Below are 17117 nucleotides of genomic sequence, written 5' to 3' on the forward strand. Positions count from 1 at the left end.
AAGGGTTTACGACCACCAAAACTCCCATAATGTACTTATAAGTGAGAACAACGAATGAATTCAGTAAAGGCTTAAGAACTTTAAGTAGTAAGACGTCATAGAACTTATGCCTTTGTTAGATACACGGGAAATAGTAGGAACACTCGAGTTATTTATACATGATGATAGTGTACCAATCGTCCATTCAATTCAAGGGTGAATCGAGGGAAAGCATGATGAGAGCAACTAAAATGTCACCACTAAATAGTGAACTCGAGTTGAATGTTGGGTTAGCTAATAATACAACTAGTGAATAATAGTAATAACATTTGTCGTAAAATCATAAAACGCTTAGAGATCTTAGAGGTGGAAATGACTAAAGTTTCCTTCCGTGCAATTTGGTAAGCTAATATATATAAAAGACTAATAAGCGCATCATAACGTTCTAGAGGATAAAATGAGTGAGATAGTCCTTCAGTGCAATTTGGTAGTCTAATATATATAAAAGACTAATAAGCGCATCATAACGTTCTAGAGGATAAAATGAGTGAGATAGTAGTGGGTGAGGGGATGACCTCGCCTGGTGTCGAAACCATTTTTTTTTCACAAGTTATAAATATTAGTTCGATATTTTTTAAATGATGATGGGAGTCGTCATCAAACTTTGGATTAGGTAGGTCGAGAACCTAAAAAAGTATTCTAAAACAATTTTAAGAAAAAATATTTAGAAGACAAAAATTATTATGCGTCAACCAAAGATTCATTTCTAAGAACTCGAGAGTCGGTTACGTGTGGGGAATGATTAGCACCCACAATGTTTAAAATTGATACATGATCGCTTATACGCTGTCGTAATAGTGGAATTTGTGGATTCAAGTCGAAATTTAAAATATGATCTTTTTTTGAAATTGATCAATTTATTTCAAATTATTTAGTTAAAACCTCACATTAAACATGAATCGAATATAAACTAAAATCATAAAAACAAACGCACTATCATAATTAAAATAAAATAATTGTCATTTCTTTTATCAAAAGCATATTCAATTATTTTTAAGGTCGCTTTTGTTCGAATGTATTATTGAATCGTACTACTTCTAGCAAGTTGCTCTTTTCACGTTCATTCTACAAAGGTGTTCTTAAAAATTCATGAAAGCACGAAATAAGCTTAGCAATGATTATTACCGAGGTTAAGAGGTATTATACCATTTTAAACAACAATAGGTAGTATAATACCACACATATAATAGTACGAAGACTAAAATAAAAATAAAATAAAAAATAGGGGCCAAATTCATAAAAGTCGAAAGATCTAAATCAAAGGTTGGATCTACATTGATGGAAAATTATGGGGGTCATCTTGCATTAAAATCATTAATAATATGGGAGACTGAAATGAAAATCAATAAAGAACGAAATAAAATCAACATCCAAAGGGAAATAAATAAAATAAATAAAAGTACAGGGACTAATCATATAAATAAGGTAAATCACGTGTAATGGAAATGAAACAAACTCATAAATACCATGAAAGGCTAAAATGAAATAAAACAGAATACGACGCTCAAATTAAACGATAAATGCTGAAATTTAAAAGGAATAAAATGTAAATACTGAAAAATAAAAGAGCAAAATAATAAAACTAAAAATTAAAATACTCTAGAATGTAAATAAAGAGAAATCAAGGAAAGAAATTGTCATTTTAATTTTCAACCCAAACCGTAATAATGCTAATATTATCTTGGGATGAGTCACCGCAAGGTCGTACAATTGTTCGAATGCGTAAAATAAAAGTTAGCATTTAGTGGCATAAATATAAATAATAAAAATAAAATAAAAGTTAGTAATAAGAGGATAGTAACATTAGCATTTTAATCGGACAGTAATAACGCGAATCTTACCTTGGGGTGGGTCACCGTGAGGTCGTACGGTAAATTCAGATACAAAAAATTAAAAGTCAGTAGTAAGAAATTAGAAAAGTTATTAGTAAAAAATAAAATGATCCAGATCGTAATAATGTGAGTCTTACCCCGGATTGAGTTACCACAAGTTTGAGTCAAGGTTAGGTGCAATAAATAAACGGTTAATAGTTAATGGTTAGGGGTTAGTAAAGTCAGAAGACAAAACAATAAAAGGGTCCGAATTATAATAATACGAGTTATACCCCGGATCGGGTCACCGCAAGATCAATCGAACATTAACTCAAATAAATTAAACAAACAGTAAGTGATTAAAATAAAAAAATTAAGAAAATCAGAGCATCAGAATCGAAACATATGAAAAATGAGTAAACAGTGATCATTTTGCAAATACACGCCTAAGTAGGAGGGCTTATGCATGATTTGACCCTAGACTTATCATCCTAAACAAATAATGAAAATAAAACTGGAAAATAGCAACATTAGAACTTAACACTGTAATACAAATCAAAATTCGCATGACAGGGGAGTAAAATGCAAATAGGTGGTAAAGGTAAAGGGGCTTGGACGGGATTAACCCCTCATGACTTGGTATATATACCAACTTGTGCTATTTTAGGTTAAACTTAACCTTATATCAAATGAGCTGCCGCCTCTCCACTTTGAGAAAAATCTCCAAGGCTCCCTCCCTTTCTCGACCGTGAGCCATCGAGGCTCACACCCCATGTTTTGAAAACTGAATCGGACTGGCCGGTTCAACCGGAAATCTCTGTCAGATCCGGTTTATTCTAACTCGGTTAAATTGATACTAGTGAACCGTAAGGAACCGCTAAACCAACTGTGAACTGTTCAAATCGGACCGGAACCGCTAAGAACCGGCCATCAATAAAAAATTAAAAAAGTTAAAAAAAATTAACTGTTAATCAACTTTTGTTTTGGTTTTAATGTGTAATGTTTGAAGATTTTTATTAGAAGTAAATCAAGTAATGAATGATGAAATTTTAGTGTTGTATTTAAATATTATAGTTGTGGGGATGTTTTTAGTTTTTTATTAAATGTTTTTGGTATTTTATTTAATTTTTTAAATAATTATGACGTCGTTTGATTCTTTCGACCGGTTCAACCGATTGAACTGGTGAATCGGTAGCACGGCCGATTCGTTGATCGATCCGGTTTTGAAAATCATGCTCACACCCAATTATTGGTCACCGTTCGCGGTGGCCATTATCGCCCCGACCTCTCTCCTCTTCGACTGGTATACCCGAGCGAACATCCAACCAAGCCTAAACTTTCATTCCTCTCTTCTACCCTTCTTTTCTCCCTTAACCCGAGACCCCAAAGAAAACCTCGTTTCGCTCTTCGATGGCTAAGGTAAATCTATCACTCCCCTCATCTCACTCTTTGCTCTGTTTCTTTACTAAGCCCACGAAAAGGATTGCTGGAAATGCAAAAATGGGTACTTTGCAAAGACTGTTCTTTCGTGTATTGCTCTCTCTCTAAATCAGGGGGAGAAGACTCCATGTTATATTATTTTTAGAGAAAATAACTCCAGTAACCAAAAATGCATTATAAAATATGAATTTAACCAACTTTTTTTGGATTTGCCAAAATGACCAACAAATTCGCAACGCGATCTCAAATTCGCAACCCAGTTTCCAATTTCGCAACGCGAATATGTAAATCACATTGCGATTTTCCAAATTCGCAACGCGAAAGTCAAATTCGTAACTGAATTCCAAATTCGTAACTGAATTTCAAATTCGCAACTGAATTTCAAATTCACAACGCGAATTTAATTTCGCAACAGGTTTTAGTTTCGTAACACAAATATTTTGGGTATATAACAATGCAGCAACAACTTCTCATAACCTAAATCCCTAAATCGTAACTCATTTCATCTCCATCTATCACTCTCTCCGGCGACATCTGTTCCTATATCCAACGACATCCTTCCCCATCTCTATTTTTTTACATAATTTTATTTCTATATAATTTTTCAATGATTTCTCTCCCAAATTATCAACTATCAACTTAATAAAGATACGTTTTTCTCTCAGTTAGTGATGATATCTAGTTTATAGCTCGTTTGTTTAGTAAATTAATTTACAATTTTTAGTATGAAATCATCTAATGTTGATCATGTTTGGATAGATTTGTGTTTTGGAGGGTCATGGGAGAATGTTCATGGTGTTTTACAATATGTGCCTTTACCCATGAATCTTCAACTAAAACTGTCATTTAAAATTTTAACTTATGAAACTATAATGTTACGTGTTGCAAAGAAATTGAATTTAGAGCCTCTAAGTGGATTTAGCCTATCTTATCTGAGAAAAGGTAAAGTTTATTTGTTAACCCACAATGAAGATGTTGAACGATTCATTGCTTACATTAGTGTTTCGCAAGAAGATGATGTTACATTATATGTTGTTAAACCTAGAAGTAGTGAAGTTGGGTCAGTAGCGGGAAGTAATCAACTAAGTTCTTCAACCCAAAATTTAATGGTTACACCACAATTTCATCACCAAGCAAATTTTGTTTCACCACATTTCCAATACCAAACACAATCTCAAAACCCACAACCTTTTCCTAATCCAAATCCCAATCAACTTTCAGCACTAAATTTCGGTTTTCGTATTGACCAGTTAGACGATTATGAGCCAACAGAAAAAATTGCGAGTACTAGTCAGTATTCGAAATTTGATCTTGGTCAATACCCGGACTTTGATCTTGGTCAATACTCGGATTTTGATGATGTGATGGAAGAAGAAACAGACCCTGCATGGAGTTTTTTGAGCTTCTATTCAACAGTGGTACTACAAGAAAAGAAACCATGCATGCATTATTTCTTTAAATTTGTAATTTATCATATATTTTACTAAGTATTATTTATTTAAATTTACAGGAACATTGGAACGTCGGGTTACACCATAGACTGAAAAAAGATAACGAAACGTGTTGTGAAGTCAACGTCCTGGAGAGTTGAACCATGTTCAAACACTTTGTTTGAAGTATTGGATAATAACTTAAATGGGCTTGTCGATCTAAATGCAAAGACGTGTAGTTGTAAGAAATGGCAAACATCTGGTTATCCGTGTGGCCATGTTATAAAAGTTGCTCTTCATCTAAACCAAGATGATTCAAGCGCATACGCTATGGATTGCTACACTACAGAAGTATATCGACAGACTTATGCCGAGATTGTCTACCCATGTCCACATCCTTCTGAGTGGGACATACCAGATGACTTACAAACAGTTTTGCCACCAGTCATGGACAGCAGGCTACCTGGCCGACCAAAATATCACGATCGTATACCGTCTAAGGGTGAAGAGAAGAGGATATCGACATGTAGTTGGTGCAAGGAGAGTGGTCATACAAGGTTGATCTGTGGATCACCAGTGCCATCACAATCATCTTTTCCTCTACTAAAAAATGGATCCTCATCAAAATCCAAAGCTCATATGGTGCCAAGCAAAAGGAAATCAAAATCGCAATCAAAATCAAAATCTCAATCACAACCGGCTTCACCTTTTGGGACTTATTAACTTAGGTGATTTTTAAATGCAAACGTTGTATTATGTGTATTTTATGTGTTAATGCATACATTTTCAGTTAGACATTCATTAGTAACTTGAGTTTGAACATTGATATGATATGTTTAGTTGTTATCATGTTGGGATTTTCTCGTGTTTGATTGCTTGGATAGTTGTTCTCTTGCTTCTTCAAGTGTCCTTAGCTTGTATTTATAGCTTGAAATGTGTTTGATGTTATATATACCTTGATGTTGTATGTTGCGATCAACGCAAAAGTCAAATTCGCAACGCGAAATAAGCGTTGCGATAGTTAAATTCGCAACGCGAAAGTCAAATTTGCAAACCGAAAATCGCGTTGCGAATTTGACTATCGCAACGCTTATTTTGCGTTGCGAATTTAACTTTCGTGTTGCGAATTTAACTTTCGCGTTACGAATTTGTACCTTCAACAGGTCTTTTTTGCCTTGAAACATAATGCAGATTGAATTTTTTAGAAACAACAAATCAACTTTTACAAATCAATTAAACAAGCAAAAAAATAATTCTTATTTACAAATCAAATTAAACAAATCAACTTTTACAAATCAATTAATCAAAAAATAATTCTTATTTCCTCATCAATTATAACAAATCAACTTTCAATGTAAAATTCAATTAAACAAAGAAAAAAAGTGTACCCCAGACTATTGTTTATGCACAAATACATTTCACGCAGCTCACTTCAGGATTAACCTGCAGAAACCAAACATTTGCTCAAACAACACTTTCTACACATCTAAAACCAACAAACATCAAATTACTGAATTCTAGGTACTTAACCAAATATTTTCAAACCAATTAAAGAGTATATATGTTAACAACACTTGTTCAAACTTACCAATTGTTTATGTACAACTTTCAGCACGCGGATGCAGGTAGGCAGCGTCTCGAATATATCGATCTGGCCATATAATACCGAAACCACAAGCCTACTGCAGCTCTATCTCTATCTGTAGGAGGTAGATATTGTATACTTCCTGTCGTCAAATGTTCCAAGAACAAGCATACGAGAGGACCACAATCCCCTCTGGCTCCCTGCGTTTGTTGTGGCGCAGTCTCATCTCTGATCATTGTAATTTTGAACTTTTTTGGCTTCTTGTTTCCATATTTTGTCCAATAATCAATCGCATTCAAGAATTTAGCCAAATGATCGCTCCATCTCTTTGTAATAATATCTCTCTCAAATCAGATAATGGTATGTAATTCAACATGCTGTCATATACCACTGTCTTCAGGGATGGGAGCTAAAGCTCGACGAGAAGCCAATGACGCTTTTCCAAAACAGGGATAAACACTTGCAATCATAAATAATTGCACACATCAAATAAAATTTATGAAAACCTTTAAAATATTCAAAAAATAAATACTAACCTTATCGACCTCCCACCACGTAGGATAAAGTTTAGCTTTTCCATTAGCCAACTTATATGAAGCATCTCTCTGATCCTTCAAGTGAGTTGCGTGAAAAGACGTCAGCATAATAGTCCATCGAATACCTCTTTTCTTCAGTTTCCTTATTATTAGAAGACGTGACACCCATGCATCAATATGCTGTTTTATAAAAAAATAAATATATTAGTGAATTTATTAATAATTTAAAAAAAATAATCAAAATGCAATATAAGAAGAATATAATACTTACCCCCCTTCGAGATAGCCATTATCTTCAACCCCTAATAAAATACCACACCAAGACCAATCAAGAAACAAATGAATAGCATTGTCGATTTGACATAGGTCAGAATAACACCCCTTGCTCCGCTCATGTAGATAAAAATCAACTGCGGTCTTAGCCCAAAGGGTATTATCCATAATTATGTCCGGTAGTGTTTCTATCTCCTGCTGAGGAATGATACTGGCCGGTAACTCATACGAAAGCCAACATGCATCCATCATATCGGGCATGGGAGGTGGTTTATCAATATGTCGAAATATGACATCAAATGAATTGGGCTCTTGAACGGCGGGCAGGATCACTTGAACAATGACAGTGGCCTCTTGAACGGTGGGAGGGGCTTCTTGGATGATGATAGGGGCCTCTTGAACGATAGGAGACGCCTCTTGAATGATGATAGGTGCATCGAGCTTATTCTTACGGAGTCTTGGCACTAGTGGGGTGAACGGAGACGTAATGGCACATGCACGACGTCTGATGCATGAACCCCGTCGTGCAAGAAAAACCCGACATAAAACATCTACCTTAACGGGCTGCTGAAAATAAATTAATATATAAATCAGTAAATAAATAAATAATGCCGAAAAAAATTTATTTGCATTTTTAGTATAGTATTAAACAAATTTACCTCATTGCGTAGAGTATTAACCTCATTCTGCAACAATGAAACAATCTTGCGTAGAGCGGCAACCTCATCACGTAAGGTAGATACCTCACCGCGTAGCGCACCATTGTCATCGCGTAAAAAATCCACCACACCATGTAAAGATCAAACCTCATCACGCCATGCTCCATTATCTTCATGTAAAGTACCGACCTCATGACGCAAAACACCGACCTCATCACGTAACTCCCCTAACTCATCCCGTGGAGGTGGAGAACAGGGAAATGGAGATAGACGAAGCCTCTTTGTCAGTCGCCTATCATGAGGTGATGGTGGAGAAGAGGCTAGATGATGTGATGGAATAGGTGATGGTGGAGGTGGAGGTGGAGAAGAGGCTCGACCAGGTGATGGCTCTGGGTGTCGAGCTATAGAATCGGCCCGATGGGGTGATGGCTCTCGAAGTGGGGGGTGCTCATCATCCGTCCCATCAAAAAACCGCTTACTAGCTTGCCACCAATCAGTGGCAAGCTCAACATCTGAGGGTGTCAGCCTCTGTAATGGGTAGTTGGCCTCCTAACAATATAAAAGCTCAAACAAAGTTAAACGTGTACTAGTAATAACTTGTTTATATATGGTAGTATTTGTGTGTTAACTTACATTATTAATCGTCGTATATGGGAGTAAGTCTTCCCAATCCAACATGCGTTTCCTCTTCCAGGTAATAGCCCTAGGAATATCATTTGATCTTTTTATCGCATATGTGCACATGCTGGGGAAAGCCTCAAATATCCAAATCTACAAACAATATAATACACAAACATTAGTAATTGTTAAATAATTAATTATAATTTTGGAAACATTATATAGAAATTCTTACCTTAAAAGCCAAAGTAAAGCCTGTCAAAGTGTATTTAGAACCATCACCCCGCAAACTTTTTCGGTCCTCGAAGGCAGACAACAACTTCTTCCAGGTAGCTTTCCATATATATGAACTCCACGGAAACAGGTTCCATGCATTTAGGTCCTCTACCAATAATATTAGATCCTCTACCCTCTTTGCCTAAAAAGCCGGCATACAAAAGTAGTAAATGGCATAATCAGACAACATCAATGTCATCCATCCGAGTAAAACCATCTTTATCAAATAATCTCTTCAAGTCATCGACATGTATACTCAGCTTTGACTTTGCCAGCTCAGGAAAAACCAGATATAACCATGATGGGCGGGCGATATGACTAGTGTACCGACCTACATCATCGTGTCCGAAGCGTAGACCGATGATTAAGCAAAAACCCTCCCGCCCAAAACAAGTATACGCCGGTGCCGGAGGAAAATGAAACCATATCTCTTCATCACCACGTTGTACCCCCTCGGGTAGATCGTTAGTCATGGTCTGAAGAAACAAATGTGTCAACATAGCATCTCCACCCGGATGTTGTACTTTCAGCCATGGCCCGAAGCAAGTATCCTCAAACAATTTTCTTTGTAGAGGTGTAAGCGTCGACGTAATTTTAGTGGCTATGCTTAATTTATTCCTTAAGGACAATTGAGCCAAAAAAAATTTCTACAAAAGTAATAAACATACCAAGTTAGATATACCAAAAACTACAAATTATACACTACAAACAGACATGATATTAAACAGTGAAAACAAAGCCAAATATGTTTCAAACTAGCACGGTATTCACCCAAGTCATTATTCCATCATAGTTCACAAAATGCATCAGATAACATTCTAGAAGTAAGCACTTATATAAACATTTAAAAGGATAATATATAGGTTTAGTGCAGGTTCAAGGACAACATAAAGAGTAGTAGTTTATTCTTGAAACTTAAATTAGCAACACTGTAAAGTTAGTATTTGTCTTTGTTTTTTGGTTGAAGTGATACAATTCATTCAAGTTTCAATTTGGCGAATAAAAGAAGTTTATGAAACTTAAATTCGCAATGCGAAATGAAAATCACAACGCGAAAATGAAAATCGCAACGCGATTTTAATTTCGAGTTGCGATTTTCATTTTCGCGTTGAGATTTTCATTTTCGCGTTGTGAATTTGGTGTTGCGATTTAGGGTTTCTTAAACAAAAAGACAAAACAAAGACAAATACTAACTTCACAGGGTTAAAGACTAAACATTTTAGCAGTATTGGCAGCAACCGAATGAATTTAGCAATCTCAGTGAAATGGTTAATCTAATAATAATACAAAAATTTCAAAATAAAAATAAGAGATTAAAAAAACTAACCATCGGTGGTTGATTTTCCATTTCTGACCGTGAATGGTTGTGAGGGTTGATCTGAGAGATGGAGATAGACGGATTTCGCCGGAAATGTGGATGGATTTCGTCGAAGATGGGGACGGATGTCGTCGTAGAGAGTGAGAGATGGAGATGGGAGTGAGTTGTGCTTTAGGGTTTTAGGTTAGAGATGATTTACAATAATACTGTTTATATTTGTGTTACGAAATTAATATTGTGTTTCACGTAAAAACATTTGACTTTCGCGTTGCGAATTTGACTATCGCGTTGCGAATTTGACTATCGCGTTGCGAATTTGGAAATCGCAACGCAAATTTGGAAAATCGCAATGCGATTTACATATTCGCGTTGTGAAATTGGAAACTGGGTGACGAAATTGGAATTCGCGTTGCGAATTTGTTGGTCATTTTGGCAAATCCAAAAAAAGTTGGTTAAATTCGTATATTATAAGACATTTTTGGTCACTGAGGTTATTTTCTCTTATTTTTACAGGGTTTTTATATCAACCTTTTTTTAACATAGAGAAAAAACAAACAAATTATAATTGATTTTTGTTTGTATTCTTTTGTTTGATTATTAGGAGTTGAGAGATAGCATGGAAGCTCGCTGAGTCAAGGGTTGGGTTCAGAGATGGTAGGGCGTTAATGGTGCAGCAGCCAGGGAATTTAGCTCGGATATTAAGGGATTTCACTTTTTTTTTGACTTTTTGGTTTCTTGTAATAAAATATAATAATAAACATATGTGATGAAAAATTGATGATTGCATTTGATTTCTTTGCTCATTGTTCATTGATGTGAAATGAGAATAAAGTAAATATATAAAACATCAATTTTTATCTAATAATTGATTGAAGCTCTTAGTTATAAGTTATTCTCATTTTGAACATTGAAAATGCTTATTCACCTACTTCTGTGATGAGTTTGAGCGAAATGTTAAATAAATTCTTCTCATTAAGAATTTTCTCTCTAGACAATTTTTTCTCATTATGAACTCTTTTATTGGAAATGTTGATACACCTTCTTCTGTGATGGATTTGAGAAAATATTAAACAAGTTCTTTTCATTATGAACTTCTTCCTCATCAGACAAGTTTTTTTTATGAACCATTTTATTAGAAATGTTGATTTATCTCTTTCTGTGATGAATTTGGACAGGTTGACAAAGTTTTTCTCAATATGAATTTTTTCTCCCTCAAAAGAGTGTTCTTTTCTTTATGAACTTTTCTATTAGAAATATTGATCCACATTTTTCTTTGATGGAACCAAGTAGGTTGAATAAGTTCTTCTCATTATGAATTTCTCCTCCCTTAAAACGAGTTCTTCTCATTATGAACTCCTAATTAGAAATAGTTATTTACCTCCTATGATGGATTTGAACCTGAAAAAGATTATCATATGTCGTGATTTGTATTTAAAGTACCTGAAGGTAGTGACTCGATGTTCTTCAATTCTTTGTTAATATCTAATTCTTTTAATGGTGAAAAATCGAATTGAATCTTTGTTGAAATCCTGTTCTTGTGTGCGAAATCAGGAAATGAAATCTTCGTAGACCTTTTGAATTCCTTTCGAGCATTTAAAAGAATAAATGTGTATCCTCTTATTATGTAAATGCCTAAATATGCATACATGATGTCAATTTAGTGTTGCGGTCTCTATTGTCTTGTCTTGTAAATCTGTGCTTCATTCTCTTTGCTAAGTTCTTTTTTTTACTTGGGCCTTTTATTTTTGTTGAATCCTCAACTTGATTTTCAAAGCTTGACTTCTCATTTCTGTTTAAGTTTTCGAACATCATGCCTGAAGGTCTTATAGATGGCTCGAAAGACTTATCACTTTGCTCAAAAGACTTGTAAAGGACCACAAATGATTTAATCATCATGCTCGAAAAAATTAATGATGACCCGAATGACTTATCAATTATAAACTTTAGAAATCCTCTTCTTACTTCCAAAATATTCATTTTCAGAAAAGATTTAAAGAGAATCTTTGAAAATTGTTTTCTCATTCTTTAAAAAATCATATGAAATATCATGCCCGAATATCTTACAGATGGCCCAAAAGACTTACAGATGACCCAAAGACTTATCACCATGCTCGAAATACTTATAGATAACACGAAGGATTTAATCATCATGCTCTAAAGACTTACTTATGACCCAAAGAACTTACCACTCTGCTTTAAAGACTTACAGAGAACCCGAAGGATTTAAACATCATGCTCGAAAGACTTACTGATGGCCTGAATGACTTATCAAGTAAGGAACTTTGAAAATCATTTTCTTACTTTCAAAAATTATTTTTTCAGAAAGAGGTTTAATGAAAATGTTTGAAAATCACTTTTTCCTTCTTCATATAAAAAATAACATATCAAAACATCATATGTCTTGGGCAACATGCCCTACTTCAAAATAATGATTTTTTTGATTGGGCTCCTCGATCCTTGAGGCTTAGCCACTCTGAACATAATTCCTTCTATTCGAGGCTTGAATTCTACTCTTTCTTCGCTCTCTTCTTTTTCTTTGAAAGATCTATAAAAAATATGCATTAACATGAAATGTGAATGCAATATTAATGAACGAGGTTCTTGTATGCAGTGATATTGATCATCAATCTTCTTCTAGCTTTCAAGTGAACACCTCAATCTTCCTTCACAATATCAATCTTCTTCTTCTAGCTTTTAACGAAATAATACGAGGAAGACTTGTAATGAGTCAACGTCGATCGTTTTATTTAAAAAGTTTTTTTAAGTAGTAATTGAACATATATTTTATCAAATTGTTTCAATTTATAGTGTATGATTGTTTTAGGTATGAACTGCCCATTACATTGTTTACGAGATATTATTCGAATTGAATATATGACTAGATTTTATGTAAAATACTATATGATTTTAGTGAGCCCATTGCATGTAAGTAAGAGTTGGTACAATTGGCATGCCAAGAGGTGGAGTAAACAAGTACAAGTTTACGAGTTGCACTAGTATAAATTGCTCATATGACTCGTGTGACTTATTTGTGCCGAGGTGGAGTGATGTTGGGATTTTGCGGAAGCTCGAATCGACAACCGAAGGGTTCGCCAAGATAGGTCGGGTCGATTTTTGTGTTTAGGGAGTAAGGAGATTGAAAGATAGAAAATTGCACAGCGATTTATAGTGGTCCGACTTCTCAACCAATTCTACATCCACTACCTTAGCTCCTCACCAAGGATTTTCCAACAAATTCACTAATTTGTTCTTTCTTTTTACAGGACAAAGAGATAACCTTTACAAACTCCCTAGTTTTTCACGAGTTAAACTAGAACCTTTCCCTAGCTTTTAAGAGGCTTAGCTAGAACCAAAACCCCTTTACAATGAAAGGAAAAATGTAAACAAGAAAACATTTCTAAGGTAGGTGTTTACAAGAATTAAGCTCATAAGAACAAAATATTTACAAGAGAAGGATGAAATAAGATTGAAAAACTCTTCTCTTGTATTTGATTGTTTAGATAGTTGTTCTCTTACTTCTTCAAGTGTCCTCAGCTTGTTTTTATAGGTTGGAATGAGTTTGAAGTCGTTTATAGCCGTTGGGGATTCATTTTCTACAAAATAAAACTGCCCAAAACATGTAATATCGGTACTCCTTCAATAAGTATCGTCACTATCTTTGTAATATTTGAATTTTTGACCATTGGGCTTGATATTACTGTAGCAGTATCGATACTATTGTAGTAGTATCGGTACTCATTTTGCATTCGATGTTTTTGAGTATCGGTACTGTTCATTACTGTTCACACAATATTGATACTATTCATACAGTATCGGTAATATTCATACAATACATTACTATTCATAAAAAAATTTGTGCTCAATTCCAACTTAAATGGACTTTGAATTATTTTTGAAAACTTTGAATAAATTCAATTCAAGTCCAAAAATATTTTGCCATAAATTGCTATATCAAAATATAGTTCAACAATCTCCCCTTTTTGATATAACAAAACATTTGAAAAATTATTTTTGGCAAAACTCTCCCTTAATAAAATGGTTAATGAAAAATATATCAATTGTTACCAATTGTTGGAAAATATATGAAAATGTTCAACTTCCCCTTTTTCGTTAAGAAATTGAATTTTTCAATCCATACTTAATATTTTTGGGATTTGCGGAAGCACGAATCGATAACCGAAAGGGTTCGCCAATAGGGGTTGGATCAGTTTTTGTGTTTAGGGAGTAAAGAGATTGAAAGATAGAAAATTGTATAACGATTTATTGTGGTTCGACTTCTTAACTAAGTCTACATCCACTACCTTAGCTCCTCACCAAGGATTTTCTAACAAATTCACTAATTTATTCTTTCTTTTTCAAGGACAAAGAGATAACCTTCACAATTCACTAGTTTTTCACGGGCTAAACTAGAACCTTTCCCTAGATTTTCACAGGCTCATCTAGAACCAAAACTCCTTTACAATAAAAGGAAAATATAAACAAGAAAACCTCTCTAAGATAGGTGTTTATAAGATTTAAGCTCACAAGAATAAAATATTTACAAGAGAAAAATGAAATAAGATTGAAAAACTCTTCTCTTGTGTTTGATAGCTTAGATAATTGTTCTCTTACTTCTTCAAGTGTCCTCAGCTTGTTTTTATAGGTTGGAATGAGTTTGAAGTCGTATATAGCCGTTGGGGATGTTTTGGAGCCGTTGGGGATTCATTTTCTACAAAATAAAACTACCCAGAACATGTAGTATCAGTACTACCTGTATAATATTTGAATTTTTGACCGTTGGGCTTGATATTACTGTAGCAGTATCGATACTACTGTAGCATTATCGGTACCCATTTTGCATTCGATGTTTTTGAGTATCTGTATTGTTCATTACTGTTCACACAGTATCACTATTATTCTTACAGTATCTGTACTATTCATACAGTACATTACTATTCATAAAATATTTTGTGCTCAATTTCAACTTAAATGGACTTTGAATTATTTTTGAAAACTTTGAATAAATTCAATTCAAGTCAAAAATTTTTTGCCATAAATTGTTATATCAAAATATAGTTCGACAAGTGATCTGGTGCAATCTATAGGGTATTTTATATGTTATATGATACGACACTGTTACTCATATGACTCGAGTGTTTTAATGATACACGAGGTGGAGTAACCTAATGCATTTTACGCGTATTACTAGTAGCAGTTTCGACTGCATAGTGAGCCCACACTCATATGACTTACGTACCATAGATTTCTCATTATAGTACAGTGAGCAACGATACAAATTAAAAATAAAAAAAGTACAAATTTAATACACAATTTAAAGTAAAGGATTTTTAATAATTGTTTCTATTTTTTATGCATGATTTATTTAAACAATTTTTTTTATATATATTATTGCTTATTTTATATGCTAATTAATATATAAGTTATCTCACTAAGTGGAAACTTAACATTGATAAATAATAAAATGATGTATGTTTTATTCTCATTTTATATTATGCTACTAGTTAACCACCACTTCTAGTAATAATTTAATGGTTCAATATAATCTTTCCTTAGTTAAAAGACAATTTCTATATCTGATTAAATAGCTTGTACCTTTGAATTTGGACTATAACAATATATATTTACATAAAATTCTTGATTTTAAAGATTTTATTGATTCGATTGATTAAAACTAAAACTTCTAGCTCTAAATCTGGGATGTCAAAATATATTTTCACATTAAGACAAAGAATGACAACAGTTGACCTGAAAATCTAAAGGTTGATCTAAAAATCTAAATGTTGACCTGAATTGAAACCGATCTAAATTGACCAAAAATCTGATGGTTGACCCGAACAAAAATCAACCGATCCAATATTAACCCGACCTGAAGCCAATTGATTTGATATTAACCCAATTTGAAAATCAATCGATTCGATTTTGACCAAACCCAAACTGAATTTATATAGACTCGAACTAAACCCTAAATACAAACTAGATCTAATATACCCAAATCGAATCTAAACCGAAATAGTCTAAACCAAAAAATGATCCGACCTAAAATGATGAGACCAGAACCCGATCTGAATAACCCGATTGCCACCTCTATATATGGTCCCATGGAAGCATCGAAATGCTCGAATTTTGACCCCAAAGATATAGGGTCAGAAACTATTTTAGAAAGAAGCCGGAGAATGCAGAGAGAAATTTGGTTAGCAACCTAAGCCGATAGATCGAATGTATGTACTAATGAGACAATACAACAAGGCAGAAAAAGGGAAAGCACCTCCTCAGGGATGGTGCAAATTGAGCACCGACGAAGCTCGGGATGAAAGAACTGGATTCATATCGTGCGGGTCCATTATCCGAACGGAGAATGGTACTCGGCGTGCTGGTTTCATGAAATCAATTGCTATATGCATGATATCGGAAGTAGAGCTATGGGGTGTCTTTGAAGGATTAAAGCAAGCATGGCAATTAGGAGAAAAGAATGTAATAGTAAAAGCGGACAACCTAGAGGTGATTCGGAAACTCCAAACAATAAACTCCCACAACAAGGTTGTGAATCATAAGTAAGATACCTGAGCTCTTAGATAGGGAATGAACGACATCGATCCGTCATATCCCACGTGAAGTTAACATGAAAGCTGATAGATTAGCGAAACAAGTACAGGCGGAAGCAATTGAGTTTCGAGTCTACATTGATCTCCCGAGGGAGGCCCTCCCGCTCTTGAAGCTCGGCCGTATAGCCGTCGAATAGAAGCTAATTTTATCCATCCTTCCGTTTACAAAAAAAAAAAAAAAATGCTGACATCTTCATTAAAATTACTAAGTTGACTGCTACAAAATTTTAACTTTTACCCACTATGATATGATGGTCAATATTTTACTATTTCTTTATAATTTCTAATTTATTTCAAACAAACGTACAGGTGAAAGAGAAAGGTCTACCATGGCTGCCTCTTTGGTTTTACAACGAGGACAAGTAAAATCTGCGTATTTTTAACAATTCATATATTAAAAGTTTTGTTAGAAAAATAAGTTGAATTCATCTATATAATATATAAAATTAAATTAATTATTATAACAAATAAGTCGATTAATAAATATTTTAATTTTAAGTTAAAATAGTATTTTTATATAATAAGACATA

This window comes from Hibiscus syriacus, unplaced genomic scaffold (genome assembly GCF_006381635.1).
Source record: "Hibiscus syriacus cultivar Baekdansim isolate YM2019G1 unplaced genomic scaffold, ASM638163v2 tig00110223_pilon, whole genome shotgun sequence".
NCBI lineage: Eukaryota > Viridiplantae > Streptophyta > Magnoliopsida > Malvales > Malvaceae > Hibiscus > Hibiscus syriacus.